General features: G+C 34.6%; 1 protein-coding gene across 5 annotated transcripts in view; it reads left to right on the top strand.

The window, feature by feature from the left end:
• Window positions 1-23,342, top strand: part of PTPRA (protein tyrosine phosphatase receptor type A) — a 114,745-nt gene that overhangs the window by 5,700 nt on the left and 85,703 nt on the right. The window lies entirely within an intron of this gene.

The following is a 23,342-nucleotide window of genomic DNA, read 5'->3' as shown; positions in this document are numbered from 1 at the left end:
ATTTTTCTTTAAAAAAAAAAATCAGAGTTTTCCTGATAAGTGGCTACCTGGCAAATGTTCTTTGAAAAATTAATATCCTTAATCTGTCTCTTCAAGTGAAGGTATTGTTTTAATAGTGAATGAGAAAGTAACTGCTTTTTTCTTAGAAAGGTACTATGAGATAGCATTTTCTTTGTAATTAAAAAAAAATGAGCTCTTTGGAGCTGTAATTTACATACCATAAAATTCACCCTTTAAAAATGTACAGTTCAGTGGTTTTTAGTGCATTCATGGAGTTGTGCAACTATCACCTTATCCAATTTCAGAACATTTACATCATCCTAAGAAGCAACTCGGCACCCCGCCCCCCGTTAGCTTCACTCTCCATTCCTCCCTCCCCTCACCCCCTTGCAACCACTAATCTTTCCGTCTCTGGATTTGCCTATTCTGGACATTTCATATAAAATGGAATCCTACAATATGTGGCCTTTGTGACTGGATTCTTTTACTTAGCACGATGTTTTTTGGGGGTGGGGGGGTGGTTCCATGTTGTAGCATGTATCAGTACTTCATTCCTTTTTATAGTTAATAATATAATATTCCATTGTATGGACATACCACACTTTATTTAACCATTCATCAGTTAGTGAACATTTGAGTTTCTACTTTTTTGGCTATTATGAATAATGCTGCTATGAATTTTCATATACACGTTACTGTTTTTATTTCTTTTGGATATATACCTAGGATTAGAATTACTGGGTTAAATGGTAATAACTCTTTAACTTTTAGAGGAGCTGCCAAACTTTATTCTAAAGCAGTTGCACCATTTTACATTTTTAGCAGCAATGCACAAGGGTTCCAGTTTCTCCACATCTTCACTAGCACCTGTTATTCTGTCTTTTTATTATAGCTATCTTAGTGGGTGTGAAGTGATATCTTATTGTGGTTTTGATTTGCATTCCTCTAATGACTCACAGTTTCATTCTGATTTTATTGCACCTATAAAAATTCATAATTTTACACTTGATAAGCTTGGAAACATAAATTTGTTACCTGCTAAAAATCTCCAAATGTATTCCAAAATAGTGTCCAGATAATCTATGTAATAAAGGGCCTAAGCATTGATATCAGAGGCTCTTCAAACTGTTAGGGAGCTTTATAATAGAAGAATCAGACTGACAGTCTTCTGATCAATCATAACATCTCCAAAATGGGAATAACCAAATCTTACGTTCCTCGATGTAGCACTATAGGAAAAATGTAACATCATTCATTAAATGTTCTCCCTTCCTATCAAATCAACCCTGACTCTGATTAATCCTCTAGCTCTAACAACCAGTTTACAGAATATAATTAGAAAATTCAGAATGTGAGAAATTCTATAGTATAGATGAACCCAACAACTTCAAATAAATGGCAAGAAAAAAGTTTAGAAAATATTACAGATTAGAAAAGACTTGAGACATTAATGTGTGGACCTTGTTTAGATCTTGCTTCATACAAACCAACTATAAAAAGATATTTATGAGAGCATTGGGAGTAATTTGAATACCACTTGTATATTAGGTGATTTTTTAAACAATTATTTAAAAATTTTAAGGTATGATAATAGTATTAAAAGAATAGAGGTAATAGAGATAAATGCTGATTTATGGATGAAATGATGTCAGGCATGCTCTTTAAAATAATTCATTGTTTGGAGGGTTATAGGTAGTGTACCATATACTGATAATTATCGAAGCTGAATAATGGATATATAAGGGTTTATTATAGAGTTTGTTTTACTTTTGTGTATGTTTCAAAATTCCTATAGTGAAAAGTTAAAATACTCCAAGTGAATAGTTTTAGTGGGTTTCAAATCTATTTGTTAGAAATAAAAGACTAACTTTTCTGATTAGTTTTCAGGAGTAATTGCATCAGGGAAGATGGACATTTTCTAGCCCAATTTAAAGGAAAATGTATAATTGAATGAGTTTGGAAACCTAAATATCATGATTTAGTAATCACAACCATAGCACTTCTACCTTTTGGACTCATGTTTCTTTTTAATACCCATTAAAAGCAAGTATTGATTTGAAACTTACTTTCAGATAGCTCTATAAAAAAATATATTAAAACGAGAATTTTCAAACCTAATGAAAATATGTGATCATGGATCACACTAAAATGCTTTTAAAAGAAGGTTAATATTAATATTTTAAGGATAGCAGTAATGGTTTTATGCTTACTCTTACAAATTCACATAAAACATATTATTTTATTACATTTGAAAAAGAATGTTTTGTTGTATTCATATGTATTAGTACCTTTGTCATATTTTTAGGTGAACATACGTTCCGAATGTGCACATTGGTTGGTTGACTGGCTGGTGTGTAGTCAAAAGATTCGATTGTCATTGCTGTGAAGTATAAACTGGACAGCACAGAGACGAATTTAGTGATTGTTAGAGCAGATTTGGCTAGGGAAAATGATGTTCTGGATTGGTTTGGGGTAGGGGGAGTGGTGATGTGAATGGAAATATGTGGATAAGTATGATTTAAGTAGTAGAAGCATTAGTAGGGTTCCAGGTATCTGGGTTTTTGGAAGAGATGATAGTGAATTGAGCTTTTTGAGTGTGGGAAGAAGTTGAAACCTAGCTGCTGTGAATTGTGCAAGTAGTTCTCAAATATTGATTGACAAATAGCTTAACCAGCAATTAGTTTTTAAACATTGGTTGACAGGTGGCGTAATATCGTATTGTAACTGTATTAATTCAGACCATTAATAAAGAGAATGTCTTTCATTGATGTATTAGCAGTACTTTTACCAGAGCAATATGGAATAGTTCCAGGACTTCCACTGTTCTTCTAAAAGGAATTGGGGGTATATGAGGAGGGAGGCAGAGTTTTTACAGGGATGCTTCTGTTCTGGTGGCCCTTTCCATGATGTGAATGCTTTACCTACCTGTCAGGGAGTGAGGCCAATCCCTGAAATCAGTGCTCCTTACTTCCCACCTGGACTTGCTAATTTTGTTAACAGGGGCTGAATTCACAATGACTTCCAGCTAGTGTTTCTTTCCCCAGCCTGGGTTGTTAGCCTGGCCCAGCATCTTGCTACTAGTTGGTAGAAGTCATAGAAGATCCTTTTTCTTCTGTTCAGCAGTCCCCAGTCTTTTTTGGCACCAGAGACCAGTGCTCCTTTGAGAAACTAATGCCTGATGATCTGAGGTAGAGCTGAGGCAGCGATGCTAGCGCTTGGGAGCAGCTGCAAATACAGGTGAAATTTGGCTCCCTTGCCCCGGCCCTCCATTCAGCTCCTGCTGTGCGGTCTAGTACCATTCAGCGGCCTGGGGGTTGGGAATCCCTGCTATAGTTCATATCCAGTTAAACAATAGTGCTATTGGCAGCAATTGTAAACCTCTAAGGTGGTCATTTTCAATAGTGGTTTCTGACTGTGGTGGGGAGGAGGTAAGTTTGAAAAAGCCCTTTTGAAGAAAAAGGAAAAAACATAGGTTTTTGTTTTTCAATCAGTGTTTGTATTTTTAAGTTTCCTTCATTTAAAGTCAAGTGTGCATTTGAATGATTAATACTTGTACATGTTAAAATAGATAATATTAGAAATATACAGTAAAAGGTAATTCCCTTTCCCCTACCTTCCACATTTTCCTTTCCGGAGGCATCCCAGGTACTATGAACAGTACTTGTGAAACTTTCTGGAAATAATACATGCCCATATAAGAGTTACTTAAGTTAGACATTTCAACTTACAATAAAGGAGGGTATGAGAATTTTATGTTTATCAAAAGGAATGAGTGTTAGGACAGATTGAGATGTGTTCTTACCTTTGGTGGGGGTTTATATGGTGTTCAGTTCTGTTTCTCCAGTGTAGTGGGAGAAATTGCTTAAATACTTCATACTTTTTCAGTTGAACTTAGTTTTCAAAGGTTCTTCTTTGAAGAAGTTTGCTGTAGGGCAAGTAGTGGTTAACAGCAGCTTGGTTATCTGTGTTTTTGATGTCTGAGTGGGGCTTTGGTTGCATGGAAAGGACTATTTAAAATTACTTGGGCTTCAAATTAATACTCGTATTTAGCAAATTAAAAACCTACTTTTCTTTTAGTTTTGTTACTGTAGGCATTGTAATTTTTTTTATAGAAATAAGAACAGTAACTTTCATTCTCTTTAATTAGCTTTAATTCAAGCTTAACAGATTAAATACTTTCATACCTCTTTGTTAGTGAATTAAATTTCCTTAGATATTTAAAATATATTTATACTTTCAGTTTGTCAAGAACAACCAGTCCTTGACAGGTCAGAGTTACCATCTTAACAAGCAGAATCTCCTTAAGCACTTGAGCAATACTAAGAAATTAAACTTATAAATGTGGTAAAACAGGTTCTCTTAAGACTTCCAGAGTTTTTCATTAGCTGAATTTGAATTACCAACATTTGAAAAACACATATCCTAAACTTAATGCAGTTAATACCATGGGTTTGATATGCCTCATCTTGTTGCTCACATCTTTTTCTTCTGGAGTTATAATGTCACTTACCCAATTAAGGAAGACAGCTTCTCCATCTAAGAGAGCCAAGATTACTGGATTGAAAATACAGGACAACAATAGAGTTATTTATTGGTCAGAGGTTCAAGACTAAGAAGAGAACTAAGGGCTCTATGTTTCTAGAATAATTCTACTTAAGAGGTGCCCTTCCTTATAGTAGAGTCCTATATTTGGCATCAGTCGGGGAATCCCGTATCTAGGGTTTGTTTTGCAACCCCCCGTACGTATTTTTTTTTTCAAATTAATTTTTTTCCAAATCTAATTGGATTTTGTCTATAGTTATTTTAATTTGGGGAGTTGGATGTGACTCAGGTTCATATCCCATACCTGCCATGCTTTGTGAAGTGGGGCAAAGTACTTCACTTGAGATTCAGTTTTCTCACCTAATAAATGGGTTCAACGATAGTACTTTTTTTTTGCTGCATGTTTGTTTTAAGGATTAGGTAGTTCATGTCAAGTGCTTAGCACCGTTCTTAGCACATAGGAAACCCTGCTGTGGGTTCCCTAGTTGTCTACTCAATTCTTCCTTGTTCCAGGTCATTTATTAATGTTAGGAAATAGTATATGATCTTGATCATCTGTCTTTCCTCTGTAGTAGGTGGTCAGTATACAGTGTAGCTGTATGAATTATCATAAAATAACTTTTATCTTCTTGGCTTTAATAGAGGAAAAGATGGGAGAGGGATGAGAGAAGAAGAATTGAGTAAATGTGATAGAATATTCAGTGTTTACTCTGTGAACTCTCTTCCTTAGAGTTCTGTGACATATTTCCCTGGTTTTTCTCTACCTCTGTGGCTACTCCTCAGTTCCCTTAGGTCCCTCTTCTCTTCGTTTAACTTACCAATGATCCTATCCTCAGCCCTCTTGTGTTTCATCTGACACGTTCTTCCTGGAAGCACATGCCTATGCCCATGGTTTCAGCTTCTATTCTTACTAAATAGGAGAACATTTGTCATCAGCACAGACTGGATCATAACCAACAACCAACTGGTCATCTTCACTGGACTGTTTCCCAAGCACCTACAACAGGCTTAGAATTGACCTCATCTTCCTTTTAAATGTATTATTTTTATAATCTCTATCTCAATGAATGGCATAGCCCAGTAACCCAAACCAGAAACCTGGACGATGTTCATCTGATTGATGATGCGGTCCTGTCTGTTTTACCTCTTTAATATCTTTCAGATTTGCCTGCTTTCCCCCATCTCTTCTGTCCCTTATTTCAAGATCCTTCTCACTTACATGACTGCTGTGAGTTCCCTAGTTGTCTATTCAATACTTCCTTGTTCCATTCCAGGTCATTTATCACATTGCTGCCAATCTTTCTGACTTCCTTATCTAATCACAACACTCCCCAGTTTAAAATCCTTGGAATAAAATCCAAAACTTATCAGAGCAAGCTTTTGCAGTCCAACCCCTCTTTATCTTTTAGCCTTACCTTTTCCCAGTTCCCACCACCCATTGACTGTGCTTTTCCATACCCTCTGCCTTTAGCTGGATTGCCTATCTCCCTCTTCTTTACCTGGCATAATAATTTCTTAGAAAAGAATTGCTCCTCCAGTCAGTGTTACCTTATTGATTGCCCCAAGTCTGATCTAGGTATAGATCTTGTGTTTATTTCTATCAAGTCATATTGGTGTGGTCATCCATACACTTATATTGTATGATAATCCACATATCGGCACGTGCAGATTAATGGTTTTAAAAGGATTCTGGTGGTCCAAAATATGTAGTAATATGTAATTTTACTGAGGCACGGTTTCATGGTACTTAGACTTCAGTGACAGCAGGTGAGTTCACTTTGCTATTCAGTGAGCCTAAACAACATCTAAAGCTATCTTTTTATTATTCCTGCTTTTTCCTCTTCTAGTATGTAGGTTTTATTTTCTGATTCCAAAACTAGAAAATACTTTTAAAAAAGAAACTTTAAGCCCCTGAAATGCCTCACAATTCAAAAGGTTTTTAAGAAAAGCATTTTTCTTCTCCTTTGCTCTTTTTATCTCCCTTATCTTTGGCATTAAGTTAGTCAGGGGATGCAAACTCAAATATGTGTTTGGAGGCTAGGCAGGCAGTATGACTCAGAAATAGATCTGTTGGGTCCTGTGCCACAGTAGAGGTTCCATGACCTATCAAGGAGTTGCAATCAGTTTTTTATAACACATTGTGCTACTAGTTTACAACCTTCACTGTCGCTGCCAAAGACTGTATATATGTATATGATTCAGTTTATCTTTCTCTTTGAAACTGAATTAATTAGACAAAAACTTAACCATACTACCATTGATTTTTCTAGACCCAGCCAAAGTATTATCTACTTAGTGAAATGTCCTGAATTCTAGAAACTTTTTCCTCCTTTTAGGATTGACATAACGACTAAAGTTTTGAACACAATGTATTTTAATTACTTGTTTCATGTTTAATTCCTGGTAGTTTATTGAGGAGCATGTCTTATTCTATTAGAAGTTCAATACATTTGTGTTGAATATTGAGCAAAGTGTCAGGCATTTAGTAAACAGATATGTTTGTTGATGAACAGGTATTTACTAAAACCAAAATGTGAGAGTCTGTAATATAACTTTTTTTTTCTTTTGATGATTTGAAGGGCTATGTGTCTACACTAAATTTCAACTTTATTTCTTGGAAATTACCAAGAATGTTAGTGATGACATGTCTATGCCGTTGGGTTTGCTGTGGACAAATCTTTGTACAGATGGTGACTAAACAACTTAAACTCAGATAACCATTGTCTCATCCCCTGAGAAAAGATTCATTACAAGGGAGAACTTCCTGCTTCCAACTTTGTATGGTTAAGACAAATTAAACACCTGATGATTATGGAAAATGTAAAGAAATTTGAGTACGCCTTGGATGAAGAGAAGGGGTTTGGAGTTAGCAGACCTCAGCTCTATTTCTGGCAGTACCGATTAGTCATGTGACTTTAGGCAAGTTTCTCTGGGTCACAGTATTGTCTGTAAAGTGATGAGGGACTTGACGGTTTAAGATTCTTCTATTTCTAAAATTATTCAATTCTAAAACATTGTAATTTCTAAAATATTAGGACCAGTGAAGGCAGTTCTTATGATTTAACTCATTCTAATGAAAATTTGAAGTAATTTACTACAATACATATAATACCATTGTGTGTGTGTGAGAGCGAGAGAGAGAGCGAGCGAGCGAGCGAGAGAGATTAGTATATGTGCTGCTGAAGCGAACGCTGTTTGTTTAGAGAGTCTGTTTTGGTGTTCTCTAGAAAAACACTGAAGAAACTGATAATAATTACCTCTGGGAGTAGGGAACTGGATGGCTGGTGGGAAGGATACCTTCTATTCAGTGTATTTTCTTTTGATTCTTTGAATTTTATAATGTGTGCTTGATTACCTAGTCCATTAATAAAAATAAACTTTATATATGTAAATCTATACATAAAGAAGCCAGAGTAAAGGAAAATAAGGGTCTTATGGTAAGAGAGAGGCAGCCTGAGAATGTTAGTACAGAGAGTACAGATCATTAGATCCTGAGCAGTTATATAAAGAAGACTATACACACGTATTGAGATCACAGGTTATATTAGCCCTGGCAACACGGTTCCAGGAAATTCACTTGATTTACAAGATATAAACTATCATCAGTTGTGAAAAAAGCCTTTTCTTTCACTAAGGTTTGAGGCATTTTCCTCTTAAAAAGGAGTATTGTGTTATGTGGTAGAGGATGTCTTTAATCATACCTCTACAGTCATACTGTAGTACAGTATCTCAAATGGGGGTCCTTGGGTATATTTTGGAGAGAAGTTTCAGTAATCTGAAATATAAGCATATAAATGGCTGTCCACCTTATAACTATTACCACACAGTTTCAGTGCCCATGTTTGGATGTTTAGGATCATTGGTTATATAGTTCTTTATTTGGAAGTAAGTAGTTTGTGGGACCAGTGGAAGGCCAAGTAGTGCTGGGCACACAGGGAAACTTGGGTGAATGGGAAAGTGGTGGGAAAATTGGTATTATATGGTGTATGTGTTTAGACATGCTAAGCTTAAAAAAAAAAACTGTGTGGTAGTCAATACCATATCTTTGTTGTGAGTGGTGATTTAATTTCTGCATTAAATCTGTTTTTATCTATTGTTAATTTGAATTTCATTGGTTTTCTATTTTTATGTTTAATTTGTAAATTTGTTTTGATCCTGTAGCTGTATGATAGTTTTATATTTATATTTATACGTTGAAAAAAATTTTAACTTAGCATTGGAAGTGTGTTAAGAATTTTCTTTAAAAGGGATCTGTATCTCTCAAATTTGAGAAACTGCAGTAGTGATATTGTAATTTTGTTACAGCTTTACTCATTCTAAACAGAGTCCAAAAATGTCCAAATGAAGGCAGTTTTCTACACGTCATTTCTCATAACCAAATTTCATTGAATTAGAAAAAGAAACTTTGAAATCAGTTGCTGATTAACGAGAAATCCAACTTACTTTGACAATGAAGGAGTCTAAAGACAACATTGCTTGAATAGATGATGAGTCCATCTTTACTTGGAGCAACTGCAGGCAGGACCAAGATGGTTATCAGAAAAGAGTTTGAGTGCTGCAGCCCACAAACGAATGGATAGATCAGCCTCCAACCTTCTCTAAAATTGAAAAGAGCATGACTTGAATGAGTTTCATCTGAAAAAACGTCAAAGCTGAAGTACCCAGGCATTCATTTTGGCTATAGAGTGATATCAGTAATCCACCTGTGAAATGCCTACTTTCAAAAAGTAATTTCCTGATGAGTCCAACAGGACAACTCTTTTGGAAGAGATAGCTGTAGAAAGCAGAACTGTAGTATTTAAAGAAATTGTTGGTTATTAACTTCCTGCCCAACATGATGATTTTAATTTTAAAGTTGTTGACCTTAAGCCTTTTTTTTTTTCTGTTAGTAACTTAGAAGATCTGTTTTTTTCTGGTGAGATCATTGTTCTTGACATCAAAACAATGCTTATTGGCTTAATGGAGTTAACTTCTTATTTATTTTTTTCTTTTATTATTTTTTATCATTCAAGTATATAGTACATTGGTTAGACATTTGTATAGTTTATAAAACAATCCCTGGAGGTAACTTCTTTTTCTGCCTTTTACATTTCAAATAATGTGATAGAATTTTAAAAGAAGGTTACAGGATTTTATATTCCATGAGTGTTATCTGATCTGGCAGGAGTCTGTTGAATCCAACCCTGTGAATCTTAGGGCAGTGTGGCTGGAATACCATTTATCAGATTAAGGGAGTTCCCTTCCATGCCTTGTCTACAAAATGCTTTTTATGAATGTATGTTGAATTATATCCCACGCTTTTTCTGCATCTATTGATAGTCATATGATTTTTCTTTAAGTTGTCAATACGAGTTATGTTAATCATTTTTATGAGAAAATACTGCTTTATTCTTTTTTAAAGCTCATTGTTTTATCTAATTTTTAATTGTAAAATATACATAACAAAATTTACCATTTTAACTTTTTAAGTATACGGTTCACAGTACATTCACATTGATTTTTGTGTTACCATCACCACTATCCACCTTCATCATCCCCAACTGAAACTGTACCATTTAAACAGTGACTTCCCATTTCTCCTTCCCTCTTGCCCCTAGCAATACATTTCATTGATGTGTACTGTATTATCTTTTTTTATCTTATATGTTGATGGCGTCAGATTACTAATATTTTGATTAGAATTTTTTTTCAATGACAGTCTGACTTTTTTCTAATTCCTATTGTGGCTTGCTTCTTTGAACCATGGATTATTTGTGTCTTAATTTTCAAACATGAGGTTTTTCTATTTATCTTTTTGTAGTAGGTTTATAGATTAATTGCATTGTGGTTAAAGAATATGGCCTTTACAATTTCAGTCCTTTGGAAATTGTTATTTATTTGCTGTTTGGCCTAGTATATCTTTCACCCATATTCTGCATTGTTAATGTTAAATAGTTAACATTTTCCCATAATTGCCTTATCTTTGTCACTTTATCCTTCTTTCTATACAATTTTTCCGAATCATTTGAGAAATAAGTTCCAGACATACTCTATTATTATCTAAATTAATGTGTATTTCCTAAAAAACAAGGACACTCTTCTGTGTAACCACAGCACATTCATTAAAATATTGATTTAATACTACTACCTAATTCATAGACAGTGCTCAAATTTCACTGATATCTCAGTTATGTTATTTACATCAAAAATAGAAGAACAATAGAAAACCAACTCCCCCTCCACAAAACAAAATCAGAAAACCTCTTCCTTTTCACCTTGGATTTCTGATTCAGAGACCATTCAGGACCACGCCTTACATTCAGTCATCATGGCTCTTCAGTTTCATTCAACTTGGAATAGTTCCTGAGTCTTTTTGTTTTTAGTGATCTTGCCATTTTTGAAGAATAGACCAGTTACTCTGTAGAATGTTCCTCACCTTGAGTTAGTCTGATGTTTTCTCTCAAATAGATTTAGGTTATGCATTTTTGGCAGGAAAACCACAAGCATGATGTTGTGTTCTTCTCACTGTATCATATTAGAAGGCACATATCAATTTGTCCTATTACTAGTTATGTTAAATGTTACCTCTTGGTTAAGATGTTGTCTGATAAGTTTATACAGTGTAAAGTTAGTTCAAAACTGTTTTGCACTAATATGTAAATAATATACATTTTGTCAGTTGCTACTTTGATGCTATTTAAATAGTCCATTTCTCATCAAATTTTCACCTACCAGTTTTAGCATGCATTGACGGTTCGTGGCTGAATCAGTTATTACTATAGTGGTTGCCAGATGGTGAATTTTAAAAATTTCAGCATCCCTTCTGCATTCATCGTATGGCATTTCACTGAAGGGAAAAGCTTCTCTTCCTGCTTTTTTAAAAAAATCATTTAAGCATTAGCATGGACTCCTTAATTCCTATTTTATTCATTTTTGCTTTATTTTGATGCTCATATCTTTCCAGAACCCTTTCAAGCTGGCTCCCGTGCCTTTTTTTCATGTCTCCATCATTCTTTGATCACTTTTTTTATTTTTCTTATTTTTTTCCGTGTTCGTATGTTCCTTGCTACTCGGGTGTTTTTGCTCTTCGGTTCTTTTAGAGGTCAGAGGTAGGATAGTGTTTTAAAATGTACCCAAGATTTAATTTATAGATATGACTGAGTGAGGACTTGAAGAAGTCAGTGCCATTGAAGAATGTTTATTACTCATAATTTCCTAGAAGCAGGCGGGACACTATGCTATGCAGGGCCACATGGGATAAGCACCAGGGTCAGTCAGGAGGCAGAAAGAGCCACAGGCAGGTAAACAGCAAGAGCTGTTATTACTGTAGTAATGGAAACAACCTCTATCAGGCAGAAACGAAACACAGATGTTGGAGTTTGTAGTTGGAAGGTTTGCAGTATTTTTATTCATATACATACATATGCATATAAACATATACAAAACATATACAGAGAGTTTAATTCTCACTTTGCTCGGTTCTAATATACATGAATTCTGTTAATATGGTTTAATTAAATGACACCAGTCCCCAAATATCAGTTAATGAAATACTAAATATAACTTGTGATCAGGGATAGCTTTTCCAAAAATTTAAAAATTTACTCTGACCCTGTAATAGCTCATTAATACTACCCTAGACATCATTCAATTGAAAGTAGTCTTTTCTTTTTTTGAGAAAAATTACAGTTGCACTGCTCTCAACAAAAGCTCTGCATTTTCCTCTGTCAGTTTCTCTTGGAATGGTGGGTGGGTAGCAGAAGAAAGGATATGTATGTACAATAATGTATTTTTAGTTCTTTTGAACTGGGGGTTGCTCCAGTCATTGCTGTTGACGACCGGAAGTATATTTATAGCTTCAGGGAAGAAGGGTCCTGCTTTATGAAAACCTGGGAGGCAGTACTTAATATATTTCATTAAAGCTCATTTGCACTTCATAGGAAGTTCTTGCCTTAAAAATGTAGCTGAGGTGAATGGATCTGTAACTAATGAAGTATAGGTATTTCCATAAGTATATATTCAGTCTGCTCCCAAATTTGGAAAAACTTTCCATTTTGAAATTTCACAATTTACAATGTCTAAAACAAAGGACACTTCTAGAGTATACAAGATGTGTGTGGAGAATTTAGATGGTAGTTGTATATGCTGTTGTATGTGCTGTTGCATAGTAAGGATATTAGGGGTACTAAATATTGTTCCCATTAGATAGTAATGAAGTTCTTATTGGTTCAGCTTCTATTGTGATTTTTAAAAGTTGAAACCAAAATATTGTATATGGATCATAAGATACTCTCTGTAAAACAATTAGGGGTTTTCCACCAGGTGCCACATAACTTTCTTATAAGTTTGTTGGGCAGGACTTTTACCCATGATTATCATGTGCAGTGAGCACATTAAATACAAGTTAAATGATTCTGAAGCTTTTTCTTTCTTTTTTTTCCTACTTCCTTTCTTTATTGAGGGAAGCAGAGTTGGTTTCCAAGGATACATCTTCTCTCTTACGCACTGGTTGCAGATTGATGCAGTCATGGAAACCAGGCGGTAAACTCATTCTTGGCAGCTGCCAGCACTGGTCTGATCCTTTCTTTTAAAAGCATGAGATTCTTTAATAATACATTTTGGGAACGTTGGTGCCAAATGATTCCAGGTCATCCCAGAGGGGAGTTGAGAGTGTTGAACAGATTTAAGTGATTCAGTTAGGTATTAACAGGTTGCTAAACAAAACTGCAGTGATTTTAACTAAAGATTTTTATCTCTAATTTAAGCAGAAGGTCTTTAAAATACAGAATTATTAGTGGTTAGTCTTTTTAAAGAATAATTTAAAACATTCCTAATTATAATTTGAAGAATTTCTTTTTTGTTTTTGACTTTATAAATTCAGAATTTTAAAAGAGTTCTGAAGCTAATTGCCTTGGTTCAAATCCCATCTCTGCTACTTATTAGATATGTAACATTGGGCAAGTTACTTAACCTCTCTGGGCCTCAGTTTCCTCATCTGCAAAATGGGGGATAATAACATCCACTTTAGGGGGTTGCAGTGAGGATTAAATTATGTAACTTGTCTAACTTATAGCGCTCAGCAAATGTTGACTGTTCCATTTATACATAAGAAATAGAATTATTGATGAGGTTTTAAAGATAAAAATAAATTCAGAGAAGATTTGTACTGAAAGACCTTCAGTACAAAGGTCTGAAAGGTCTTGTTATGAAAGACCTTCCAAGAAAGGAAGGTAGGTATTTTTGACATATGTACTATTTTGTAGGTTAACAAGGGTGACGGAAAATTTAGGGATCTCTCCCTTACCCCAAATGAATAAACCATCTGTTTTCTTGTCCTTTTTAAAGATTTAGTGTTGGGTTTACATAACTTAGCAAGATATTTGTCAGTTTTGGAAAGATAGCTATTAGGTACCAGGATTTCAAAGGAGAATAAGATGCATCCTCTTCCCTTGACAGCTTCTTGAGGTGTGAGTGGAGAAGGCTGAAGAAGTGAGGATGATGTCTACTTACAAAACTTAATTCGTTATACAAGTGTTAAGTGCTACACTAGTAGAATTTTAAATTTTAAAAAATGATATAGAGATAGATGAGAGCACAAATTAACTTGAAAAGAAATATGCAAACTAATATGAAGACAACCTTAAAATTTTACTGAGGATTTTAGAAAAGATGTAAATAAATTAGATATTTATGCTATGTTCTTGAATGCAAAAGACATATTATAGAGATACCATATAGATGTCAGTGCTCCCCAAATTATTCGGCATATTTAATGCAAATTGTTTTGTAAGCCCAGTAGAGTGAACCTTTTTGAGAGGTTGACAAATTGCACGTGCAGTTCATTTGGAAAAGTAAATTCAATAGTTGAGAAAATTTTGAAAAAGAAAAATTATTGGAGTGCAGTAACAATGGGGAGAGTATGTGACACTTGACTCTCCAGAAAGTTAGAAGTGTTTAAGACAGTTTGACATTCATGTTAAAATAGACAGACAAGTATTTAGAGCAGAATAGTAAGCGTAGAAACAGACCTGGACACGAATGGAAATTTAGAATGTGATAAAAATAGCATTTAAAAATGAGGGAGAAAAGGATGGAGTATTTAATAAATGGCGTTGCAACAGTGGGCTGTTTGAGGGGGAAACTTAAGGATTGCTAATTTAGACTATGTACAAATAATCACCAGATTGTAGAGTATCTAAATTACTAAATTAACCACACTCTTAATTCTTTCTCTAGAGTATACTGAATGATCCTTAAAATAAGAATCTACTCATGGCTGGTAGACTACTCTCTAGTGTATCTTGCATTCTGTAATCACTAGTTGAATTTTATACTCTGAGGGCTCAGTATGTTCCAAACCTGCTTATACCAGTTAGACTTATTGTAATTTCATAACCTAGTTAAATGTCATATAAACTAATGAAATATGAGTACAAAAAAACAATTGTTTTTAAGAAAATTAAGTTGAAGATCTTGAAAGAATTGGATAAACACAAGTCTCTTTCTCCCTCCCCCCAAATTACTGTCTTATTAGTTGTGGGCATGAGCACTTTAAAACGGGGTCCCCAATCCCTGGGCTGCGGACAGGTACCAGTCTGTGGCCTGTTAGGAACCAGGCAGCACAACAGGAGGTGAGCGGCGGGCAAGAAAGCAAAGCTTCATCTGTATTTGCAGCCACTCCCCCGCGCTAGCATCATTGCCTCACTTCCACCTCAGATCATCAGGCATTAGATCTCATAGGAGCACTGGTCCCTGGTGCCAGAAAGGCTGGGGACCGCTGCAAAAGATTGGGGGAGGGGAAATCATATTAACAGTTCTACACTCAGTCGTTTCACAGCTATAAGTTCTTGTTCCACTTTAAAGAAATTAAAATTTGAAATCACAGATATGTATTATGGATACGATATATGCATAAAGGAACATGTAAAACATGAATTAGCAGATCCATACTTAAAGAAGAGGCTTTGGCTTTCTACCAAAATATTGACTGATAAATGTACATGTATTTGTTAAATAAAAATAAAATATTTAAGTTAAATATGTATTTTTTGATTACCTGTCTTACTGTACTTTTTCATGTAACCAATGAGCCCTAGGTCCTATTTGTGTTGGGTGAAAGTTTTTTACCAGTTCCTGAAGGTAATAAAAGAGATGCTTTTATATGCTCAGGCTAAAGAAAATCTTTCTGCAAAGCAGGGGTCATCTGCTGTAAAGGGCCAAGAGTGAATATTTTAAGCTTTGCAGGCCAGAAGCCAAAATAGAGGCTATTATATATGTGATGTATAACGAGAGGAAACACAAATTCTCACAAATTTCTTATAAAATTAAAATAGAATAATAAACATTTTGCAATTATTATAAATTAATAAATTGTTATTAAGTACAACTTTTGGTAATATAAATATACTGATGAGAAAAAGGGAGTTTTTTTTTAGGGTGATACATTTTAGTTAATTAGGGTTCAGAGTTCATGCTTCCTATCATCAAAATCGATTTCAAATATTTATTAATGCTGATCTGTAATGAGATTTTGTTTCTCATGAAAACGTCTTCAAACAGGTGTATGACCAAATATTGATATCAGCCCACAGTATATGATTTTAGTTGAGCATATTGATCACTTGGGAAGAATTTATAGAACTGTATTAGATTTTTCTTTTAATATTTGTCTTTTAGCATATCATTACATTGCAGATTAATTACTTTCAGTCGAAGATTAGATAGAAGCTCTACAATTGCACTGTTAAATAGATTTTGAAATATGAAACTTTTCTGAACACTTGCATTGAAATCCTAAAAATGCTTCTAGAACTGTAGTTTGAGCTAAGAAAATATATCCACTGCAAATTTGTTCGGGAATGGAGATATCACTTCTTGTTTGAACTTTTAATAGCATGGGAAGTGTATAAAGCAACTTGATATTTGCTCATGGTGTAAATATTAGTTTTTATCTATGTCTAAGTGACATAACTGCAGTTTAAGTTTTGCATATGAGAGCTGTTCTGCCCTGTACTTTTAGGTCAAATTTATTAAATATAAAATCTGCAGAAAAGCTACATTTCAGAGCCATTCATTATTTGATAATAGTGGCTGAAAGAGGTCTTATTGTTTTGAGAAATTTCAGTCTTAGCCCTGAGCTTTAAAAAAAAAAAAATCACAATAAAACTTTACTAAGTCTTCAAACTGCTGTGTGGCAGGCAAGTCAAGTTATTCAACTTTTATTGCTGACAGTGGTCAAGTCCATGACAATGAATAAAGTTCACCATCAATATTGTTGGTTCAATAACACATGATGAATTCAAATATTTTCTAGAGTACCTGCTGATGATAAATATAATGAATAAACTACCTTATATTTTCACAAGCTTTGTAAATTATCCAACTAAGCCTTTTTCTGCTCCACATTAATTATAACACACATCTTATTAGATTCCACTTCAGGTTGTACTGAATTAGCACTTTCTCAACTTCTGGTGTGTAGTTGTTCCACACAGACTATTTGTAGAAACTAGTTCTTCAGTCACTTTAGACTTAGCATTGACTCCTTGAGTAAACAACTGAGCAGTGTTGGGTAACATCTGTCAGCTCATCAAGAGATGGGAATCTACTTGAAATCATATGCTGTCTTGTGTTTTGTATGCCTGAATGGAGTAGAGACAAGAGGGTGAGTCCTTTCCCTTTCCTGGCTCTGATGTGCTATACATGTTGCTGTGGTTCAGAAAACAAAACGTGCAGAGTTTAAGCTCCATCAAATTCCCCAACCCCAGTCCTGGCTTCTATATCTTCTTGTTTTACAGGGGCAACTTAATGGGCACTGCTGGCATTGATGCCCTGTTGACTTGGAGGTCAGAGGTTTGATTTTTAAAATGAAGATGAAACTTCATTGGTTCCATTAAGCATCTTATAAATAATTTTCATGTTAGGAATTTTGAATTACTTTTTAATTTTGTTGTTTTAAGTAGCTATTAAAAGAAGTAATAGGGGTGGAGGGATTCTCCTAAATCACGTCTTGCTTAAAATAATTCTACGTTTGGTAGGATTCTAGATTTCCTTAGATTTGTTAAATGTTTCTAAAGTCATAGGTGTTAACTTCATTGGGCCTGTTGTATACAAGCCAATTTTTTTTTCTAGTTCTGAATTATGTCATTCATGAACAAAAACAACCTGGTAGGTGACTGCTACTGCATTAGCTCAAGGCATTAGGTTACCAAGGTGAATCACAGAGGATGAAAATTCTGTGTTGCGTTTTTTTTCCAATCAGGAGTTGTAGAATTTGATGTATATGAAGCATACTGTTATTCTACTGTCTATGTAGGGAATGTCATTAAACTAAACTTTGGCTTTTAGCTCTTATTTAAAATACTGGAATGATTGGCTAAGCGGTAATTAAGTATATCATGTGGAAAAGGAATAATATATTTGTCTTGAAGTAAGCCAATCTGATCAGGAGGAATCTTATCCTGGACATGACAGGAAATAAACTTGTAGCACCAATTATATACAATGTAGCAGCTATGACTGGAGGAAGATGACTGAGAGGGAGTAAAAGTAAAGTGTAAATTATAAGAAGTTTGGGAGAAAGTGACTTTGTGATCTAATTTTGTGAGAGCCAAGAGAAGGTTATTGGGTAAATGTGTCCCTAGATTTTAGGAAGGCATACTTCTAAAAGTAGAGAAGACACGGGTATGAATCGATAAGAATTATATACCAAAATGGAAGTCAGTTTAAAGAAAAACAAAAACTGCTCTCATGCTAAAGATAGGTAGGTGGTTGCTCCTAATAGATATTCAGACTTGATTAAGAAATTAGAAGAAAGGAGTTTTGAAAAATATACAGGGCCATTAGTCTATCAGCAAGTATAGAAAAATAATGTAATTTGTTTTAAAATCTAATTTATACTAAAACTGTTTTTGTGAAAAAGCTCTTTAAACTTTTATGGCCTTTATTGCTGTTTTACTAGTCCTGCGCTGTCCAGTATGATCGTCATCTTGTGCTATTGTATTGGGCAGCGTGTATGTAGAACATTTTCAACATCACAAAAATTTCTATTAGTCCTGTGAAATTTTGATACATTGTTATAAAAATAAAAGTAAGTTGGGGTAATGAGGTATTTTCTATCCAGAAATTTTACTAAGGAAGACTTAGGTTTTTATAATGCTGAGACATTGGTGTGTGCTTCTTTATTGTTGTATTTGCATTTGTCCTTTATTTTGAAATAATTTTAAATTTACAGATAAGTTGCAATAATAGTACAAAGAGCCTTTTCCCTTCCTGAATCATTTGAGAGTAAGTTGCTCACTTGATGCCCATCAGCCCTGAATACTTTAGTGTGTATTTCCTGCAAACAGAGACATTCTCCTATATAACCACAATACACCCATTAAAATCAGGAACTTAACAGTGATACATTAGTACCAGCTAATCCTCAGATCCCATTCAAGTTGTCCCAATGATATCTTGCATAACAGAAGGATCCAGTTAAGAATCATACATTGCTTTTCATTGTCATGTCTGTCTTTGATCATCTTGATACTTTTGAAGAATATAGGCTAATTATTTTGAGGAATATTCCTCATTTTGGGCCTGATGATTCTTCATAGTTAGATATAGAATATGCATTTTGTCAGGAATACTACACAAATGATGCTATATTCTTATTCTGTCCTGTCAGAGGTATACGATTTTCATATGTCCCACTTTTCATTACATTAACCTTGATCACTTGTTTAAGATGGTATCTGTCTGTTTTCTCTACTGTAAATTTATCTATTTTTTAATTTGTGGTCAATAAATGTTTTTGTGAGAAAGGCAATGTGACCATGTAAAGTAAATATCATTCCTTGTCAGACTTTGGCCTACTAGTTTTAGCATCATTGATATTTCTTGGCTAGATTATTACTACAATGGTTGCCAAATGATATTTTTTTCTAATTTCATTATCTCTTCCACATTCATCAATTGACGTACCATTATAAGGAAAAGTTTATTTTCTCCTTATTTATTATATTAATGGAGACTTATGGATTCCTATTTTATTCATTGAGTTATTATCTATTAATATAATTTGTTATTTGATCCTGAATTTGTCCTAGATTTGACTAAGGCAAGCCCTTAGCTTTAAGCTGGTGCCTTTATCCTTTTGACATGTCCTATCATTCTTTGATCACTTCCCTTGTTCACATCTGGTACAAGATGTTTCAGTCTCTTCCTGTTTTCATGTCCCAGCCCTGAAATCAGTCATTTCACCCAGGAGCCCTAGTTCCTTTTATTGGAGAATGTATTTAGAAAGCAGATCTGGATCCAGATCTGTGGCATCACTGTTTCTAGACCCTCTCAGTGAACAAAGCTCAGATATATATATATTCAGACATATGTATTTACACTTAAACCTGCATCCATTTCTTTCTGTCTCTCGCTCTGTGTATAAAATTCTGTGAGTTCACACTGGTATCTCTGATTCCAGTCTAACACCTCAGAGTTCATTTTATTTTCCTCTCTTTCATATTTGTGACTCCTTTCTCTGACAGAGAAACTTGGCTCCTATTATTCTTAATATATTTACTTAATTGATTAAACCCCTCTAATGTACCCAGTCTGTCTTTCCTAATGAGACTATGTGGATGCCAACCTTGCTTAGTATCACCTAGTGGTTTTTAGCCTGCATTATTCAGGAAGGAAGGGAGTACAGTGGATCATCATTATTGGCAGATTCCATATTTGCAGATTTATCTAATTGCTAAAATTTATTTGTAGCTCCAAAATCAGTACTTGTTTTCATGATCATTCATGGACATGCACAGAGGGGTGAAAATTTTTTGTGTGGTTCAACAATACATTCCTAGCTGAGGTCATACAAGGTGATACTCTACCTTCTTGTTTCAGCTCTTATTTTGTAAAGTGTCCTTTTTTTAGTCTATTTGGTGCCATGTTTTTTGTATTTTGTTATGCTTGTTTATTGGTAATTTCATTGTTTAAAATGGCCCCCAAGCATAGGGCTGTAGTGCTGTTTAGTATTCCTTAGCTCAGGAAGGCTATGATGTTTGCCTAATGGAAAAAACGTGCTAAATAAACTTTGTTCAGTCATAAGTTACAGTGCTCTTGGCCATTAGTTCAGTGTTAATTGATAATATAATACATCCAGAAAAAGGAAGAGGAAATTTGCCGATCTGTACATGAGGTCACTTACTCCAGAAAATGCTAAGGTAACATCTATAGTGCACGATGAACCAATGGAAAAGAGGGAAAAGTGGGTAAATTTGTGGATTTGTGAGATGATGAACAGAAAAAAGGCATGATGGACATCATTGTTATCCACTACGAGCATTGAGTGTTTTTCGTCACAAAAAGGTATTCGATTTTGTTAAATGCTTTTCTGCACTGAGATGATCATGTTCCCTCCCCCTTTATTAATATGGTGTATAATAACATTGATACATAGGCTTTTAAATGGCAATTAGCTGTTAGCTTCTATCTTATCTTTTGCATTGTTGTAGGGTTTATTATGAGTGACTGTTCAGCAAAATTGTATTGCAGGCATATCTTCAGGATAGCAAACATTACGAGATTTTTCTTTAAAAATCAGCTTTATTGAGGTATCATTGATCTTCTTACAATAAAACATACCCATTTTCCATATACAGTTGGATGAGTTTTGCCAGATTTATATACCTGAGTAACCACCACCACCTTCAAGATACATAACATTTCCTTAACTCCAGAAAGTTCCCTTGCGCCCTTCCCAGTCATTCTCCTCCAACTCCTTCATGGGCCCCAGGCAACTATGGATCTGCTTTCTGTTACTATAAATTAGATTTGTCTTTTCTAGAGTTTTTAGTTCTGAGAATCATATACAGTTGACCTTCGAACAACATGAGTTTGAACTGCACAAGTCCACTTACACATGGATTTTTTCAGTTGACCATACAGTTCAAACCTGCATTGTTTACGGTAAACTGTAGCATGTGCTCTTTCGTCTGGATTCTTTCACTCAGTATGTTTTTGACATTCATCTATGTTGTTAGATGTATGATTACGTAATTCCTTTTTTCTGAGTAGTATTCCATTGTGTAAATATACTATACAGTCATCCCTAGATATCCATGGGACATTAATTCCAGGATTCCCCCTTCCTGTACCAAAAGCCCCAAATGCTCAAGTCTTTTATTATATAAAAGGCATAGTATTTGCATACACCCTATATACATCCTCCCTATCTTTAAATTATCTCTGGATAACTTACAATACCTCATACAATGTAAATGGCTATGTAAACAGTTGTTATACTGTATTGTTTAGGCAATAATGACAAAAAAAGTCTGTACATGTTCAGTACAGACACAGCTATTGTAGACCTAACTATATATACATGGCAACAACAGTGTAACATTTCCCCCTGAATATTTTTGATCCGCAGTTAGTTGAATATGGAGAGCCCAGTAGTTTGTCTTCCATATATTAAATAAGCATTTAGGTTGTTTTTAGTATGATTCCTTTATGAATTGAAGCTGCTAGGAACATGTATGTACAGATGTTTCGTTTGAATAGATGTTTTTATTTCTTTGGGGTAAATCTTAGGAGTGGAATTGCTGGGATTTTATGGTTTAAGTATATATTTAACTTCATAATAACCTGCCAAACTGTTTTCCATGGATTTACACTTTACGTTTACGTCAGCACTGTGCAGGAGTTTCAGTTCCTCCATATCCTCTCCAACACTTAGTATTATCAGCCGTTTACTTTTTAGCCATTGGGTAATGGGTTTGTGATGATATATCATTGCGGTTTTTATTTGCATTTTCCTAATGGCCAATATGGTGAGCATCTGTTTATGTGTTTATTGACCATTTGTATATTTGCTTTTGTGATGTGTCATCTTAAATCCTTTGCCTCTTTTTTTTTGGATTATTATTTGTTAATATTGTCTTATGCTTGAGTTGTAAGAGTTCTTTATATATTCTGGATATAATACATTAATCATGTATGTGTATTACAATTGTTCTCTCCCAACTTGTGGTTTGGTTTTTTGTTTTTTAATGATCTCTCAAGGAACAGAAAATTTTAATTTTGATAAAAGTCCAAATTAGTCATTTAAAAAAAAAAAGTTCATGTTTTTTGTGTCCAGTCTAAGAAGTCTTTATAGTAGGTAGAATTCTGAGATCGCCCCTGATGACCTACACTCATATAATTGTTTCTCCTGTGAGTATGGGCAGGACCTGTGAATGGATGAGATTTTACTTCAGTGATTATGTTACATTACATAGCAAAAGGGATATTAAAGGCATAATTAAGTTACTAATCAGTTGATTTTGAGTCAATCAAAAGGGAGGTTATGCAGATAGGCCCGACCAAAACACAGGAACCCTCAAAATCTGGGTCCATAAATCAGAGCCAGGAGAAGTCAAAGAATTTGAAACATGAGGATTAAACAAGAAGGATATTTTTTCTATCGCTGGCTTTGAAGATGAGGAGGGGTCCATATGGCAAGTATTGTAGATGGCCTCTAGCCATAAGAAATAGCAAAGAAACAGGGACTTTAGTCATATAAGTGCAAGAAACTGAATTTTGCTGCAACCATGTGTACTTGGAAGAGGGTCCTGAGTGCCAGATAAGAACACAATCTGGCAGACATCTTGAGTTTATCTTTGTGAGACCCCTGCGCAGAAAATCCAGCCACCCTTTGCTTGGGCTTCCGACCTCTAACTCTGTGTTAATTTGTTATGCAGTAATATAAAATTAATACACTGTCTCAAAATTGTGAAGTTTTCTTATGCTTTTAGGTTTTATATTTAGGTCTAGGTCTGATATCTTTTCAGATTGATGTT

This window comes from Pteropus medius, unplaced genomic scaffold (genome assembly GCF_902729225.1).
Source record: "Pteropus medius unplaced genomic scaffold, Ma_sr-lr_union100, whole genome shotgun sequence".
NCBI classification, from domain to species: Eukaryota; Metazoa; Chordata; class Mammalia; order Chiroptera; family Pteropodidae; genus Pteropus; species Pteropus medius.
This window is presented reverse-complemented; position numbering and strand designations above follow the sequence as displayed.